At 44.3% G+C, this 17,023-nt stretch overlaps 6 non-coding genes across 6 annotated transcripts; all 6 read right to left on the bottom strand.

Annotated features, from left to right (window-relative positions):
* Positions 1-3,448: 3,448 nt before the first annotated feature.
* Positions 3,449-3,520, bottom strand: trnaq-cug (transfer RNA glutamine (anticodon CUG)). Its single transcript has one exon. It is a non-coding gene; the product is annotated as a tRNA-Gln (tRNA).
* A 114-nt stretch (positions 3,521-3,634) lies between these two features.
* Positions 3,635-3,706, bottom strand: trnaq-uug (transfer RNA glutamine (anticodon UUG)). Its single transcript has one exon. It is a non-coding gene; the product is annotated as a tRNA-Gln (tRNA).
* Positions 3,707-3,842: 136 nt separating this feature from the next.
* On the bottom strand, positions 3,843-3,915 carry trnaf-gaa (transfer RNA phenylalanine (anticodon GAA)). Its single transcript has one exon. It is a non-coding gene; the product is annotated as a tRNA-Phe (tRNA).
* Positions 3,916-4,011: 96 nt separating this feature from the next.
* On the bottom strand, positions 4,012-4,085 carry trnai-aau (transfer RNA isoleucine (anticodon AAU)). The gene has a single exon. It is a non-coding gene; the product is annotated as a tRNA-Ile (tRNA).
* Positions 4,086-4,182: 97 nt separating this feature from the next.
* On the bottom strand, positions 4,183-4,254 carry trnap-ugg (transfer RNA proline (anticodon UGG)). The gene has a single exon. It is a non-coding gene; the product is annotated as a tRNA-Pro (tRNA).
* Positions 4,255-14,603: 10,349 nt separating this feature from the next.
* On the bottom strand, positions 14,604-14,672 carry trnaq-cug (transfer RNA glutamine (anticodon CUG)). Its single transcript has one exon. It is a non-coding gene; the product is annotated as a tRNA-Gln (tRNA).
* Between the last annotated feature and the right edge of the window lie 2,351 nt (positions 14,673-17,023).

The following is a 17,023-nucleotide window of genomic DNA, read 5'->3' as shown; positions in this document are numbered from 1 at the left end:
ACGGGTAAGTTTAGAAACGCAAATAAATACACTGACACCTTTGGACATCCTTAACCTTTTGAAGAAATCCCACTTGAGGCATGATGTGACATAATTCTGTATTGTAAACAAAAATATTAAAAAAATTTTATTTTTATTTTTAATGCTTCCCATTGTATTTTCACAAAACATTCTTATAACATTTGTATTGGTGTCATATGCCACACCTGTATTCAGCTGTGCTTCACATTGTGATGCAGCAAATACCAGCTCCTCATCATCATCTTCAGCAGTGGAAACGGAAGTGCCTGGAGCACAAATGTTACAACTATTACTGTGACCAATACACAGAGACAAGTGTATGTAAGGTGGTGCTTACGTACCTGTAGCGAAAAGCTGTCTTCGGGCCAAAGTTTCTGCTGCTGGAGAAGGTAAAGTAGACTGCACTAATGGATCTGGAAACAGCAAGTGGACAGGTTTGCCATAACAATAAATGAATACGTGTACAATTTCTGTAGGGAAAATGTAATATTCACACTCCTACTCACAGTGTTTAACTGGTGACACGAGTTTTTTCGCCAGCTGTGAAGGAGACAAATGTTTGCCATGCGCCAACAGCGCTTTCACAGTGGCGGTCCGCTGTACACCAGTTCGGATGGCTGCAGGTGGAGGTGCAGAGGTACTGGAGGCTGCGGCTGGAGGTACAGAGGCACTGGAGGTTGCAGGTGGACGTGCAGGACGTACACTGGTGCCCACAGCAGAAGCCTGCCTTTTCAGGACATATGTCTTGAAAATGGCCATGTTGGTGTTTGGCCTGGCATCGGCCTTAACCAGGTACCTGATGAGGGCTTGGGCCTCCTTGCTTTGGTCCTCATAAACTTCCTTCATGGACCGGCCCTGGAAGTCACCAAACTCCACCATCAAGCAGCCCTGGTCTCCAGATGCTCGGGCTTCTGCTTGCATTTCCTGCTTCCTCTCATACTTCTCCACTTCTTCAGCCATCTCTCTGATATGAGAAGTGTACTGTAGGAAGAGCTGTTTATTTTCGGACAGGGGGGTTGTCTGCGCTGTCTCCTTGGAAATGCTGAGCACCAAATACACTGCGTACCCCAGAGAGTTTTCCAGGAGCCATCTAAATCTCTGGCCCTGGTACTTCCCAAACTGAAGTTTGCAGTGAGCCAGTACTAAAAACTGGTCACTGGGGTCTCCACCGTTTGTGCTGACAAAAGAACGGGACTCTGCCAGCACCTGCTCCTTGGGTTTGGCCCTTCCCGACTCCATATTTTCAAGGCGCTTCGCCTCCTCCGATGGCGCCATGAGGAGCCGGCACGATGTTGCCGATTGGCGGCGAAAAAAGGGGTAAGCGTACATTTTCTGTAATGAAGATCAGAAAGAGACTATTACCTCTAGCAAACTGAAAGATACCTGTATGTTAAGTGTGTAATGATAATTTAACAAGCTACATGTAAACCATATTACTGTGGTAATAAACATGGACAGGAATCTGATATATGTACAAACATATGTAAAGTCAAATATGAAGTCTGAAATTTCCTTCTAGTAATAATTCTAGGCTCGGAGGAGGTCACTAGTATTATTACCAAATATAAGTAATATATATAAGCAGAGCTGGGTAGTAACTGATTACATGTTATTTCATCTGAATTACATAATCAGAATCCAAAAATTAAGTACCTGTATTTAGATTAAAAAATATATATATTTTAAAATATTCCGAATCAGACTAAAGTTACTTTTTTTATGCATTATATGATTTTATTTTATTTTATTTACACAATGACATTAAATTATTCCTAACTGATATATACTTCCTAATTCCTCTTTTTGATCTTTTAAATTTCTTTTCTAAAACAGCCTACTGCTTATATTCATAAAAAAAAGTCTTCCAGTTTTGTGGACACTCACACAAAGACCAGTCACTAGTCAGGTGGAGATACAGCATTTGACCACTGATTTACAAAAATCATTTCAGGTTTGCATAAAGTGTTTCAACATTGCATCAACTACTGATAAACACATTCATTTTTATTTGAAATATCACACTGTAGATATTTTTAACCACCTTCAACAAAGGCTTTTGTCTTTCAAACACATTATCATGCACACATTTTAACTAATATATTTAATTAACATACTTAAATTGAATATTTTAATAATTATCACATTTTCATGTTCATTGGTCCTCTGATGAGGTTATGGTCACAAGACATGCAGGTAAACAAAAAGAATATATATCATTTTTGTGCATTTTTAATTGATTTTAAAATGATTTACTTTAATTTATTATTTTTATGGTTTAATTAATTAGTAGTTTTTTATTTAACTCCCTGCAGTTATTTCACAAACATGTGTTAAATGCACTTAGTGTTGTTAATAACAACAAATACAATCTATTTTCTTATTCTTTTTTTCAAGATTACCCTGTTTAAATCAATGTGATAAACAAGTTAGGTCAAAAGTAATCTAAAAGTAACGTAAAAGTAGTCTGACTAACTTATATTACCTAAAATGTGTAATGTAACTGTTAATGGTTTAAATAACTAACTACAATTTGTCTTGTAACTTGGAATTAGTAACGAATTAACTTACAGTCATTACAGTTACAGTAAGTAAGTTACCCAGCTCTCTGTCTCTCTACATATATAAGTAAATAAATATTTTAATATTAGTATTCTTTTCTTCGCACACAATACACACATAGTAATGTAGGCTAATTAGGACTGTCGATGATTTTAACCTATCTGATCAGTAGCGACATGTTTTGTTCTGTATTTATCATTTAAAAAGTTACAGGTTCGCAAATACTTCAGAAAACGTGTGATATACATGCATTGGCACGTTCTATTTTCCAAAAATACACACTATTTATGAACAAATAACGATATTAAATTATATTTAAAAATGAAGTACACCTTAGCCTTACCTATTGCAAAGATCGATGACAATAATAAACGGTCGCAGCGATTGGTCAAAAGTGAGCCACGGGAGAGAAACGCGATTGGTCAAAAGTAAGCCCCAGAGAGAAACCCGATTGATCAAAAGTAAGCCCCAGAGAGAAACGCGATTGGTCAAAAGTAAGCCCAGGAGAGAAACGTGATTGGTCAAAAGTAAGCCCAGGAGAGAAACGTGATTGGTCAAAAGTAAGCCCAGGAGAGAAACGTGATTGGTCAAAAGTAAGCCCAGGAAAGAAACGCGATTGGCTCATGTGGGCTTACTTTGGGCTTACTTTGGCTCAATCGGTGGGATGCAGTAGGCGCAAGCGAGAGGTAGCGGGATCGATGCCCGCATTCTCCAAAGGGCTCCTGCCCTTTTACGCGCACGTCCCCAAGGAGACAGACTGCGCTTTTTGCGGTGGGAAACGTACCCTCGCAGTTGCGTGAGCCTTTGGGGCCCACTGCTGTCAAAAGAATTTCTCAGAACGGGCCCTGCGCACATTCGTGGCAAAAGCAGGTCCCACCGAGATTCAAACTCGGATCGCTGGATTCAGAGTCCAGAGTGCTAACCATTACACCATGGAACCTTGACGAGAGAGGCCGCTGCTCAGAGGAAAGCAAAGAAGAAGTCGCTTACGGCTCACCAGCAACAAAAATAAAGTTGAGCCTTTTTTGTTTTTATCTGCCACAAGAAGGCACGTAGGTTCCACCGAGATTTGAACTCGGATCGCTGGATTCAAAGTCCAGAGTGCTAACCGTTACACCATGGAACCACGAGCGCCTCTTTGACAGCTGACCTGGAGGTAGATAGTGTTGCGGCTAGGGGGAACCAGTCAGAGCGAGGGGTTGTATCCCAGTGAGTTTTGGTCACTGGCCACCCTCGACCAAAAGACAAAAGAAAGCTGCATCTGCCGAAACCCGGGATTGAACCAGGGACCTTTAGATCTTCAGTCTAACGCTCTCCCAACTGAGCTATTTCGGCCACATCCCCCTAGGGTTTGGTCTGCAGGGGTTTACGTGACACCACCCGTCGCTTTGAGAGAAGAGCAGAGACGAGCTAACAGAGAACAAAAGACGTTGGCCCGTACGGGGATCGAACCCGCGACCTTGGCGTTATTAGCACCACGCTCTAACCAACTGAGCTAACCGGCCTGGCTCCGGCCAGACGTCTGCCCAATTTCCCCAAAGTTTGCTGACTGCTCGTGGGCCCCTTAGCAGGCAGAAAAGCTTCAGGACCAAGCCTGACCACGGGCTCGTCCGGGATTTGAACCCGGGACCTCTCGCACCCAAAGCGAGAATCATACCCCTAGACCAACGAGCCACGCTCACGCAGCTTGCGCACCGCCGCCTGCCCTCGAGCATCGCTCTTCACGTGGCTTTGAATGCAGGGAGCATCCGGAAGTCTGCGCTTGTGGCAAAAAGCACCTCGATTTCTGAGAAACTTGTTTCTGCCCTGCTCTACTCACCCTGTTACGGTCCTCAGGGGTGCAGACTTACTTGACCGCAACAGTCACTTCTGATACAGGATCACAATCTTGTGAAAGCCAAGTGGATCGTTTGTAATAAAGCAACAACAACAAGAAAGCCCAAAAAACAACATTAAAAACACTGAATGAAACAAGCAAGCATTAGAAGAAATGAGTCTAAAAACAAACAAGTTGGCGGCGATCATAATAACCAAAAGCAAAGAAGACAAATAGCAACAACAAAAGAAAGAAAAAATTAACTGCAATGGAAGAAATGACACACCTCGAGACAAGGTCAAAGGCAAAGGAATGAAAGTGGGCCTTTGAATGGATTCAATAATGGTGGTGGACCTAACAGGGAGAAGATTCTGCCTTCTGCGGCCAGGGGAATTAGCTCAAATGGTAGAGCGCTCGCTTAGCATAAGAAGGAGCCCAATCTTTGAGCCCCCCCTCGCAAGCGAAAAAGACGCGAAAACGCAAGTGTGCCGACAAGTTTCCCCTGCAACAATATTCGGGCTATATTCCTGTGCGGTATGGATGAGTTTTAGTTACATGTGAAATACGTCACCCTCGGCGGGCTGGATTCGAACCCGCGGTCTGCGCGACTGAGTCGAAGTCCCGTTCTGAATCAAATGATTCGCGAATCGCGAAACTTGATCCGGTTGGACTGATTCGAAACAGTGAATCATCACGTTGACGCTTTACGTCGTATTAAAAACACGCCCCATCCCACCTTGTTTTTATTTTTATTTTATTTTTTACAAATCTCGCCCTAGACATAACATTATGTTGATTGATATTTATTAATTTGTGTATGTTATTTTTAAAAGGCATATTACATGTTTATGTTTATGGTTAAATACGCGATCCGATTGGAGCGAATCGTCACGTTGACAGTTTCCGTCGTATTAAAACACGCCCCCATCCTCACCTGCTTTTTCCACAAATCGCGCCCTAGACATATCAATATGTTGATTGATATTTATTATTTTGTGAAAATAATTGTTTGGTAAATATGTATAAACATAAATGTATATGATATATGTTTATGGTTAAATAAAACGAATTAAAATGTTGATATGTTAAGTAGTTGATTTTATGTTTTATGTTAATTATGTTTATAATATTTTTAAAAGGCATATTACTTGTTTATGTTTAAATTAATGAATAAAATGTTTTCTCAAAGATTATTATTATTTTTTTTGTATATGTGGGACATGATTTGATGGATATCATTTATCAGATTTAATTTATCTGATCAAAAGACACTTTAAATGTTCAAATGTAAAATGTTTAATTTACATGAACATAATATACATACACATAATATATACAGAAAAGATATAATTTATTGAGGAGGATACAGTATTGAGGGGTATACAGGACAATATGAAAAAGTGGGCCCATGTAATATATTCAAAATATATACAAAAAAGACATATTTATTTTATTTATTGAGGGGTATACATGACAATATGAAGGAGTGGGCCCATGTAATAAAAACAAAATATATACAGGAACGATATTATTTATTGAGGAACATACCAGACAATATGAAAGAGAGGGCCCATGTAATATAAACAAAATATATACATTAAAAGATATTTATTAAGGAAGATTCCGGAAAATGGGAAAGAGTGGGCCCATGTAAAATACAAAATATATACAGAAAATACATTATTTATTGAGGAGGATACCGAACAATGTGAAAGAGTGGGCCCATGTAATATATACAAAATAGATACAGAAAACATTATTTTTTTGAGGAGAATACAGTATTGAGGATGATACTGAACAGTATAAAAGAGTGGGCACATGTAAACAAAATATATACAGAAAAGATTGTCTTTATTGAGCAGGTTTATGTAGCTGCCGCTGTTCTGCCAACCATTCATCGAAAGATTTGCCATTTGAGGCACTCGGGCAAAATGTGGCATTGCCATACCGACTATGGCCAAACTCTTTCGTTTTGGGCTGCCCACATTTGCTGCATTTGTTAAAAGTAACCCCTCGCACATACTTTCTCTTGTGTACTCCACTTTCCTCCTCCAGGGCCCGTCGACGCCTGTTCCTCTGGGTGTAACGGGACACAGGAGCATCAGACGCAGGAGCAGGTGGAGCTGGGCCTGCACTCAATGTTGAAGGACCAGAAGAGGGGATCACCACTGACACAGTCATGTCCGGGTTAAGGACTAGTGTGCCTAACAATGACCCAGGTGCTGAAATGGGCTGCACTACTTCTGATGCTGTGGGGGCAGGTGCAATGGGGCACTGTGTGGTGGTGGTAGCAGCGGGCCGTCGACCTGGCCGCAGGATCGGAGCCTGTCCTTCCCGATTTGGCAGAAGGATAAATGGATGTTTTGGCCCTGATGTTGATGGCGCTTCATCCAATTTTTCCCTTGGCAGAGGAAGCTGCGCATCGGCCACAGCAATTGGGTCAGGTGAAGTCAGTCCCTGAGCGAGGACACTCATTTCCTGATTCTTCTGCCGACGCTGAAACCTGACAATAAATTACTTGTATTATAAATATGTTTTAAGAAGTATTCATTTAATTTGAAGCAAATAATGTGCCTTGCTTACCACTGAATGAGTGTCTTCTGGTTTAGCTCAAACAGCTGGATCATGGTTTCATCCATCAGCCTTCGACAGTTAAGCACCAGCTCTCGGATGTGGTGGTAATCGGTGAGGATTTTAGACCACCTGGGGGTGCAAACTCCAGCCTTCTTGGTCGGCGACTTGTGTAAAGCACACAGCTTGATACAAATTGCCTCAACCAAGCGACTGGTGTTGGGCCACTGTGCTGGACCCCCAGGATGTCCAATCAGACACCGTTTAACACTCTCCACACCCGGTGTGACTCCGGTCCGCTTCGGTGCTTTAAAGCGCCCATGTGTCAGCTGAGGCTGATGTCGAGGCTGATAGTTGACCCGCTGTTTGTCAGAGTCAGGGAGAGCTGTCCACAGCTGGATGACCTCTGTCACCTGCAGGTCAGTGAGGTAAGGAGCCTCACGAAATCCCACTAGGTAACCAGCCAGGTCCTGGACCTTGTCCCACCCAGCGATGCCATCGGGTCCAATGACTGCTCCCTAGTAAATGCAGATTAATATTAATATAAGTGAAATAAAATGGTATTGAAATTAAATAAAGCCCTTTTTTACCTGAAATAAAGTGTTTTACCTGAGCCTCGTTGGAGAGACTACTTCCAGTGTCGGATGGCTGTGACAGCACTGAAGGGGCAGGGGCAAGATGCTGTCCTTCTCCGCCAGATGATGTGGACGGCTCAGCCGGTGATGCCGGGGACTGAGGCAGAGGCAAAGATGAGGGGCTGTTTTTAAGATCACGGCAGGGGTCATCCTCATACAGCACTGGAACTGTGATGTCCTCCGTGATCTCTTCGTCAAACCCCTCATCTTGCAGGTCCTGGTCATCAACTGCCTCCACCAGCCTGTCTTCCTCCTCTGGGTTCTGGAGCACTGGAGTCAGTGTTTTGCCAGTCTGGCTGTAAAGGTACTCCATTCCCAGCAATTCACCTACAAGAATAAAATGGGAAAAAAGAAAGTGTTCTTAACATTTTGTCTAATACATTAAAGGCTAAATAGATAAAATAGTACAATATATGAATGTGATCTCCCTGTTCATCCATGAATTTTTTTGTTTTGCAAAAATAATTCAAATGATCTATAAAAAAACAAAAACATGAATTAGTGAATTTCTTGCCTGTATATGCTCCAGGAGGGCGATAGCGCTCATCCCAGGGCTTCCCGAAGACAGCTTGGCTAAGCCGGTCCACAGCCTCCCTCATGGCACAGCCATATGTCCGGATGGAGGATGCTCCTTTTATGGCGTCTTCCATCCGGTCATCATTCCAACGCATCAAGCCCTCAAGGAGATACGCTTGAAAATGCGCATCACTGGCACTGGTTCCTAAAAATTAAATAAACAAAAAAGTTTTGTACTTCACATGAGGTGCTATGAGGTAACTGGTTACATGTAATAGAGTTACATAATTACAATACAATTACACAACACATGCATGTATATATTTAAGAAAAATATATGTATATATATTAAATATATTTATATATAATATAAATTATATGAATAATAAATATATACATGTAATTATTTTCAGATGTGTGTCTTTATTTATACATAATAAATACATATATTACACATATATTATATAAACAACTTTTGAATGTGAGTAATCGCAATTTAAATTACATTAAAAATTATAGCTACTAGTGACTTGTCAGGCAATACAGCTTTGTTAATGCTTATGACATCAGAAAAGAACTGTAGTATTACTGTAGAGTGTGACATTTATTCATGTGACATTACTTTAAAGTAATGGAAGCAGTTATAGTGCTTATATTTTTGACAAAAAAAATTGTAATCCGTATGTATGTAATACCTGGAATAAAACGGTTTAGGTGGAGGTGGAAAGACTCCAAGGAGGTAGAGCCACGGGCACACCTGTAGCAGCACAGCTCCACACCGCCCTTCTTCAGTGTCCCCTTCTTCATGTACAGCGGAAAGTTCTCTGGGTCTTGGATACACGGAACGTGCTTCCGCTGTTCCTTCCATATCTGCTGGATCCGTTCGTGATTCAGCAGAGGAACTCCCAGAGTGTCCTTCCCGTCCGCACTGTCGAACAGATCAATCAGTGACCCGATCAATCTGGTGGTCTCCTCCACCCCCCTGGTCCTCCTCCGGCAGTGCAGTGCCAACTCTCTCCGGGTAATGCGAGCACTGACCGCCCTTTCTGAGATGTGGCCAGTCTTCTTTGCCGCCAGCTCACCCTCCTTTGCACTGCGAAGTGCAGCCACATCCTCTGGATCCCACTGAAAGATGCACGTGGACAGACGGGCCATGAAGATCCCGTAGAGTGGATGAGCCTCTGTCGTGACACCTGCAGCAAATCGCCGCATGAAATGCCAGATGTCGAGGCGCACTTCAAGCTCGACCCACTCCGAGAACATCATCTTCACCTGACACTGGCCATGCTGACTGCAGCAATCTCTGTCCACGTACATCACTTTTGGGGCTGCCTCTCCTGCGTCCCGGTAGCGCTTCATCAGGCCAGCTGCCATGTGGTCCAGTCCATGTCCCTCGGCGGCTGTAAGCACAGATACGAGGACTTGGCCGTGTTCATTCCCCACATTTGTACACCAGGCAGCTGTACCTGAAGCAGCACCTGCGAGTTTCTTTGTGACCTATTGGGCAAAATAAAAGGGTGACAAAACTGTATTCATTGTGAATGCACATATATCCATATCTGGCAAATTTCTGGATATAAACAGGACTGTGATACCTTTTTAGTGGAGTCCATCTTGAGAACAGAGCCAAAGACGGATGTTATTTTGGCTTTGACCTCATGCAGTCGCCACAGAACATCTCTGGCGTACACGGCTAAGAGCCACTTAGGCTTAGGCAGGGCAGGTAAAAGGGGAGGCTCAGCAAATACAGGAGGCTGCACAAGGGAGGACCTTGTGAACGGTTCGCAGGCAGTCAGGTACTGCAGAACACGCTGTGTCCATGCCTCACTGTGCTGTTCCGTCAGCTTCTTGTACAGCTGAGTCACACTGTTGCCCAGTGTCCTCTCCCTCATCATCCTCAGCACCCGGTTGTCACATGAGTATCTAAGGAAACAACAATATAATCATGAAAATGCTTTGGTTGTAGAAATAAAACACAGATAAAAGTGCCTAATAATGAATGATTGTCATGAATTACCTGTATGTCAGCAAAGCTGGAAACTGACTGCGGTGGCCCATATCCAGCTGCCCTAAGATGTCCTCGGACCAGGCAGGATACTTCTTTTTGCAGCCTTTGCACTCCAGATACTCAGTGGCAAGGTCATACCACCCGTCGATGTCCAAAACCTTGCGCACGGTGCGGTAAAGTCCTGCTGCAGTTAGCCTGTGCTTACCACAGTCTGGGCGAACACAGACAAGAGGAAATAACCACATCTTCAGCGGCATCCACAAGAAAAGGGGCCGACAGAAGAAGAGGTCTGGTGAGGCGGGTGGCTGACTGTTAATTAAAGGGGGCTGAGGAGGATACCACCAAAGCTTCAGCTGGGACACTAGTTCTGGCTTGCCGGTTCGTGGGTTGGCCTTAAATAGTGTGTTCCGGATCCACTCATGCTGGAAAGGTGGAAGATGATCTTTCCAGTGGCCTGGGAGCTCAGCTGGTGGCTGATGATGTGGAGGATCTGGTGTTTTTGCTGTTTCCGCCAATGGAGACGGACCGGCACAGGCCTCTGAGTAAACAGTAACAAAAACAAAATAAGGATGGTATAAGGTTGGATTTGATAGAACTACGCCATAAATGCAGCCCACAAACAGCCTGCGAAGCAGTAATTTTGGAGGAGTGTTAATAATCGTTTTGAATATATTAAGGCATAACAGTGAAGAAAATGGTACTAGTGTTAAGAAGCAAAGAACACAGCGTACACTTTATTGATGTAAGAAAAATGGAATTAGTACAGTTCTTTGAGGATGAGAATCTGTTGTGATTAAGTAAGGAAAATGAGGTGTGATGAATTCAGTAATGATGCGCACAGACATGAAGCATGCACACATATACAATAAGGAAAAACTGTTCTTCTCATCATAAGAACAATGACTCTCCACCATCCTGTCTGCTCAGGGGGAGCTAAAGAGTGAGTGAGTGAGAATAGCAAGCAGTGTGAGAAAGTTATCTAGTGATTGTTTAACAACGGGTAAGTTTAGAAACGCAAATAAATACACTGACACCTTTGGACATCCTTAACCTTTTGAAGAAATCCCACTTGAGGCATGATGTGACATAATTCTGTATTGTAAACAAAAATATTAAAAAATTTTGATTTTTATTTTTAATGCTTCCCATTGTGTTTTCACAAAACATTCTTATAACATTTGTATTGGTGTCATATGCCACACCTGTATTCAGCTGTGCTTCACATTGTGATGCAGCAAATACCAGCTCCTCATCATCATCTTCAGCAGTGGAAACGGAAGTGCCTGGAGCACAAATGTTACAACTATTACTGTGACCAATACACAGAGACAAGTGTATGTAAGGTGGTGCTTACGTACCTGTAGCGAAAAGCTGTCTTCGGGCCAAAGTTTCTGCTGCTGGAGAAGGTAAAGTAGACTGCACTAATGGATCTGGAAACAGCAAGTGGACAGGTTTGCCATAACAATAAATGAATACGTGTACAATTTCTGTAGGGAAAATGTAATATTCACACTCCTACTCACAGTGTTTAACTGGTGACACGAGTTTTTTCGCCAGCTGTGAAGGAGACAAATGTTTGCCATGCGCCAACAGCGCTTTCACAGTGGCGGTCCGCTGTACACCAGTTCGGATGGCTGCAGGTGGAGGTGCAGAGGTACTGGAGGCTGCGGCTGGAGGTACAGAGGCACTGGAGGTTGCAGGTGGACATGCAGGACGTACACTGGTGCCCACAGCAGAAGCCTGCCTTTTCAGGACATATGTCTTGAAAATGGCCATGTTGGTGTTTGGCCTGGCATCGGCCTTAACCAGGTACCTGATGAGGGCTTGGGCCTCCTTGCTTTGGTCCTCATAAACTTCCTTCATGGACCGGCCCTGGAAGTCACCAAACTCCACCATCAAGCAGCCCTGGTCTCCAGATGCTCGGGCTTCTGCTTGCATTTCCTGCTTCCTCTCATACTTCTCCACTTCTTCAGCCATCTCTCTGATATGAGAAGTGTACTGTAGGAAGAGCTGTTTATTTTCGGACAGGGGGGTTGTCTGCGCTGTCTCCTTGGAAATGCTGAGCACCAAATACACTGCGTACCCCAGAGAGTTTTCCAGGAGCCATCTAAATCTCTGGCCCTGGTACTTCCCAAACTGAAGTTTGCAGTGAGCCAGTACTAAAAACTGGTCACTGGGGTCTCCACCGTTTGTGCTGACAAAAGAACGGGACTCTGCCAGCACCTGCTCCTTGGGTTTGGCCCTTCCCGACTCCATATTTTCAAGGCGCTTCGCCTCCTCCGATGGCGCCATGAGGAGCCGGCACGATGTTGCCGATTGGCGGCGAAAAAAGGGGTAAGCGTACATTTTCTGTAATGAAGATCAGAAAGAGACTATTACCTCTAGCAAACTGAAAGATACCTGTATGCTAAGTGTGTAATGATAATTTAACAAGCTACATGTAAACCATATTACTGTGGTAATAAACATGGACAGGAATCTGATATATGTACAAACATATGTAAAGTCAAATATGAAGTCTGAAATTTCCTTCTAGTAATAATTCTAGGCTCGGAGGAGGTCACTAGTATTATTACCAAATATAAGTAATATATATAAGCAGAGCTGGGTAGTAACTGATTACATGTTATTTCATCTGAATTACATAATCAGAATCCAAAAATTAAGTACCTGTATTTAGATTAAAAAATATATATATTTTAAAATATTCCGAATCAGACTAAAGTTACTTTTTTTATGCATTATATGATTTTATTTTATTTTATTTACACAATGACATTAAATTATTCCTAACTGATATATACTTCCTAATTCCTCTTTTTGATCTTTTAAATTTCTTTTCTAAAACAGCCTACTGCTTATATTCATAAAAAAAGTCTTCCAGTTTTGTGGACACTCACACAAAGACCAGTCACTAGTCAGGTGGAGATACAGCATTTGACCACTGATTTACAAAAATCATTTCAGGTTTGCATAAAGTGTTTCAACATTGCATCAACTACTGATAAACACATTCATTTTTATTTGAAAGATCACACTGTAGATATTTTTAACCACCTTCAACAAAGGCTTTTGTCTTTCAAACACATTATCATGCACACATTTTAACTAATATATTTAATTAACATACTTAAATTGAATATTTTAATAATTATCACATTTTCATGTTCATTGGTCCTCTGATGAGGTTATGGTCACAAGACATGCAGGTAAACAAAAAGAATATATATCATTTTTGTGCATTTTTAATTGATTTTAAAATGATTTACTTTAATTTATTATTTTTATGGTTTAATTAATTAGTAGTTTTTTATTTAACTCCCTGCAGTTATTTCACAAACATGTGTTAAATGCACTTAGTGTTATTAATAACAACAAATACAATCTATTTTCTTATTCTTTTTTTCAAGATTACCCTGTTTAAATCAATGTGATAAACAAGTTAGGTCAAAAGTAATCTAAAAGTAACGTAAAAGTAGTCTGACTAACTTATATTACCTAAAATGTGTAATGTAACTGTTAATGGTTTAAATAACTAACTACAATTTGTCTTGTAACTTGGAATTAGTAACGAATTAACTTACAGTAATTACAGTTACAGTAAGTAAGTTACCCAGCTCTCTGTCTCTCTACATATATAAGTAAATAAATATTTTAATATTAGTATTCTTTTCTTCGCACACAATACACACATAGTAATGTAGGCTAATTAGGACTGTCGATGATTTTAACCTATCTGATCAGTAGCGACATGTTTTGTTCTGTATTTATCATTTAAAAAGTTACAGGTTCGCAAATACTTCAGAAAACGTGTGCTATACATGCATTGGCACGTTCTATTTTCCAAAAATACACACTATTTATGAACAAATAACGATATTAAATTATATTTAAAAATGAAGTACACCTTAGCCTTACCTATTGCAAAGATCGATGACAATAATAAACGGTCGCAGCGATTGGTCAAAAGTGAGCCACGGGAGAGTAACGCGATTGGTCAAAAGTGAGCCACGGGAGAGAAACGCGATTGGTCAAAAGTAAGCCCCAGAGAGAAACCCGATTGATCAAAAGTAAGCCCCAGAGAGAAACGCGATTGGTCAAAAGTAAGCCCAGGAGAGAAACGTGATTGGTCAAAAGTAAGCCCAGGAGAGAAACGTGATTGGTCAAAAGTAAGCCCAGGAGAGAAACGTGATTGGTCAAAAGTAAGCCCAGGAAAGAAACGCGATTGGCTCATGTGGGCTTACTTTGGGCTTACTTTGGCTCAATCGGTGGGATGCAGTAGGCGCAAGCGAGAGGTAGCGGGATCGATGCCCGCATTCTCCAAAGGGCTCCTACCCTTTTACGCGCACGTCCCCAAGGAGACAGACTGCGCTTTTTGCGGTGCGAAACGTACCCTCGCAGTTGCGTGAGCCTTTGGGGCCCACTGCTGTCAAAAGAATTTCTCAGAACGGGCCCTGCGCACATTCGTGGCAAAAGCAGGTCCCACCGAGATTTGAACTCGGATCGCTGGATTCAGAGTCCAGAGTGCTAACCATTACACCATGACGAGAGAGGCCGCTGCTCAGAGGTAGTACATTATATGGGTTCGTGGAAATTTCCCCATTCATTTAAATTGCCATTGGGCAAATAGTGGTTCGGTGGGACCGTAGTGTGGATTTGGATCCCGTTTGCAGATTATTTAACTGGCCAACGGGACGTTTCGACTTACTTTTTTTTCCGTTGGGGTAGTCGGGACCAATAGGGCTGCGGACGCCTCTAGGGGGCGATGAGCCCCCACTGGCCTACCCCCCACTGCCCCAGCCCTCCCCCCCCACTGTCCTTGAACCTATTATTCGTCCATTTTCCATTGCTTTGCAAGGCAAAGTGGGGAATTTGCTCCCACGAACCTACTATTTGTCCATTTCTCATTTGAGTGAATGACTGCGGTGGGGGTCTTCGTCCCAGCGACCCTCTATTTGTCCACAGCCCTACCGGTTTGATGGGGGGACCCCCGTCCCACGAACCCACTATTTGTCCATTTGCCCATTATTGTTACGGAACGGCCGCGGAACCCCCCGGGACCCCCTCCCCGGCCACTAGCCCCGCCCCCAAGGTCCCACGAACCCACTATTTGTCCATTTGCCCATTATTTTTACGGAACGTCCCCGGAACCCCCCGGGACCCCCTCCCCGGCCACGAGCCCCGCCCCCGAGGTCCCACGAACCTACTATTTGTCCATTTCTTATTTGAGTGAATGACTCCGGTGGGGGTCTTCGTCCCAGCGACCCTCTATTTGTCCACAGCCCTACCGGTTTGATGGGGGGACCCCCGTCCCACGAACCCACTATTTGTCCATTTGCCCATTATTGTTACGGAACGTCCCCGGAACCCCCCGGGACCCCCTCCCCGGCCACGAGCCCCGCCCCCAAGGTCCCACGAACCCACTATTTGTCCATTTGCCCATTATTGTTACGGAACGTCCCCGGAACCCCCCGGGACCCCCTCCCCGGCCACTAGCCCCGCCCCCAAGGTCCCACGAACCCACTATTTGTCCATTTGCCCATTATTGTTACGGAACGTCCCCGGAACCCCCCGGGACCCCCTCCCCGGCCACGAGCCCCGCCCCCCAGGTCCCACGAACCCACTATTTGTCCATTTGCCCATTACTGTTACGGAACGCCCGCGGAACCCCACGGAACCTCCTCCCCGGCCACGAGCCCCGCCCCCCTGGTCCCACGAACCCACTATTTGTCCATTTGCAGCTATTTTTGTAGTTCCAAGACGAAAGGTCATAGGGACCCAGGATTTGAGATTTGAGCATCTCGGGGACCCCACGCTCAGGCCCCCGAAGCACGAGCCCATAGCACCACGGGAAAAAAAGTGCGTCATCCTAGGGCCCCGCGCTTTCGGGGGCACGCTCGGGGAGGCCCCGGGAGCCGCCGTGCCGAGTTTCGTGCTCCTGGGACGTTTCTGAAAAAATCCCACCTGCAATTTATTTGAATGGGTTCGGCCTAGCGGGTTCGTGGACACGCTTCCGAAAGGGCCGATCGAGCTGAAATCGAAACCGTTGGCTCGAGGGGACCCCCTCGACCGGTCGCCAAAGTCTCGCGAACGTACGACCTTCTTTAGGGGTCAAAAGGTCAAAAAAGGGAGCGCGCGTCCACCAAACCTCTACGCGTTTAAATGGGAAGCGGGACGTCCCCAGTTCTGAGACGATGGGTGGTAGGAACCCGAGATTTGAGATTCTGGCATCTCGGGGGCCCCTCGCTCAGGCCCCCGAAGCAGGAGCCCATCGGACCGCGGGAAAAAAAGCGCGTCGTCCTAGGGCCACGCGCTTTCGGAGCCTCGCTTGGGGGGCCCCCGAGAGCCACCGTGCCGAATTTCGGGTCCCTGGGACGTTTCTGAAAAAATCCCACCTGCCATTTATTTGAATGGGTTCGGCCTAGCGGGTTCGTGGACGTCTCCCGTTCGGACACGCTGGGTCGTAGGGCCACGAGATTCGAGATCTGCGCATCTCTGGGGCCCCTCGATCGCACCCCCGAAGCACGAAGCCCTAGGACCTCGGGAAAAAAAATACCCCTTTGACACTTTGAAATCACTCGAAAGGCTCTGACTGTGTAAGAGTCTAAGAAGACTGAGGGAGATATTTTGTGCAGGAGGCTCTCGATTTTTCCTTCGTCCTAGGGCCTGGCGCTTTTGGCGCCTCGCTCTGGGATGGCCCTGGAGCCACCGTGCCGAATTTCGGGCCCCTGGGACGTTTCTGAAAAAATCCCACCTGCAATTTATTTGAATGGGTTCGGCCTAGCGGGTTCGTGGACACGCTTCCGAAAGGGACGATTGAGCTGAATTCGAAACCTTCGGCTCGAGGGGACCTCCTCGACCGGTCGGAAAAGTCCTGTGACCGTACGGCCTTTTTTA

The sequence above is a fragment of the Garra rufa genome, chromosome 20, assembly GCF_049309525.1.
Source record: "Garra rufa chromosome 20, GarRuf1.0, whole genome shotgun sequence".
NCBI lineage: Eukaryota > Metazoa > Chordata > Actinopteri > Cypriniformes > Cyprinidae > Garra > Garra rufa.
This window is presented reverse-complemented; position numbering and strand designations above follow the sequence as displayed.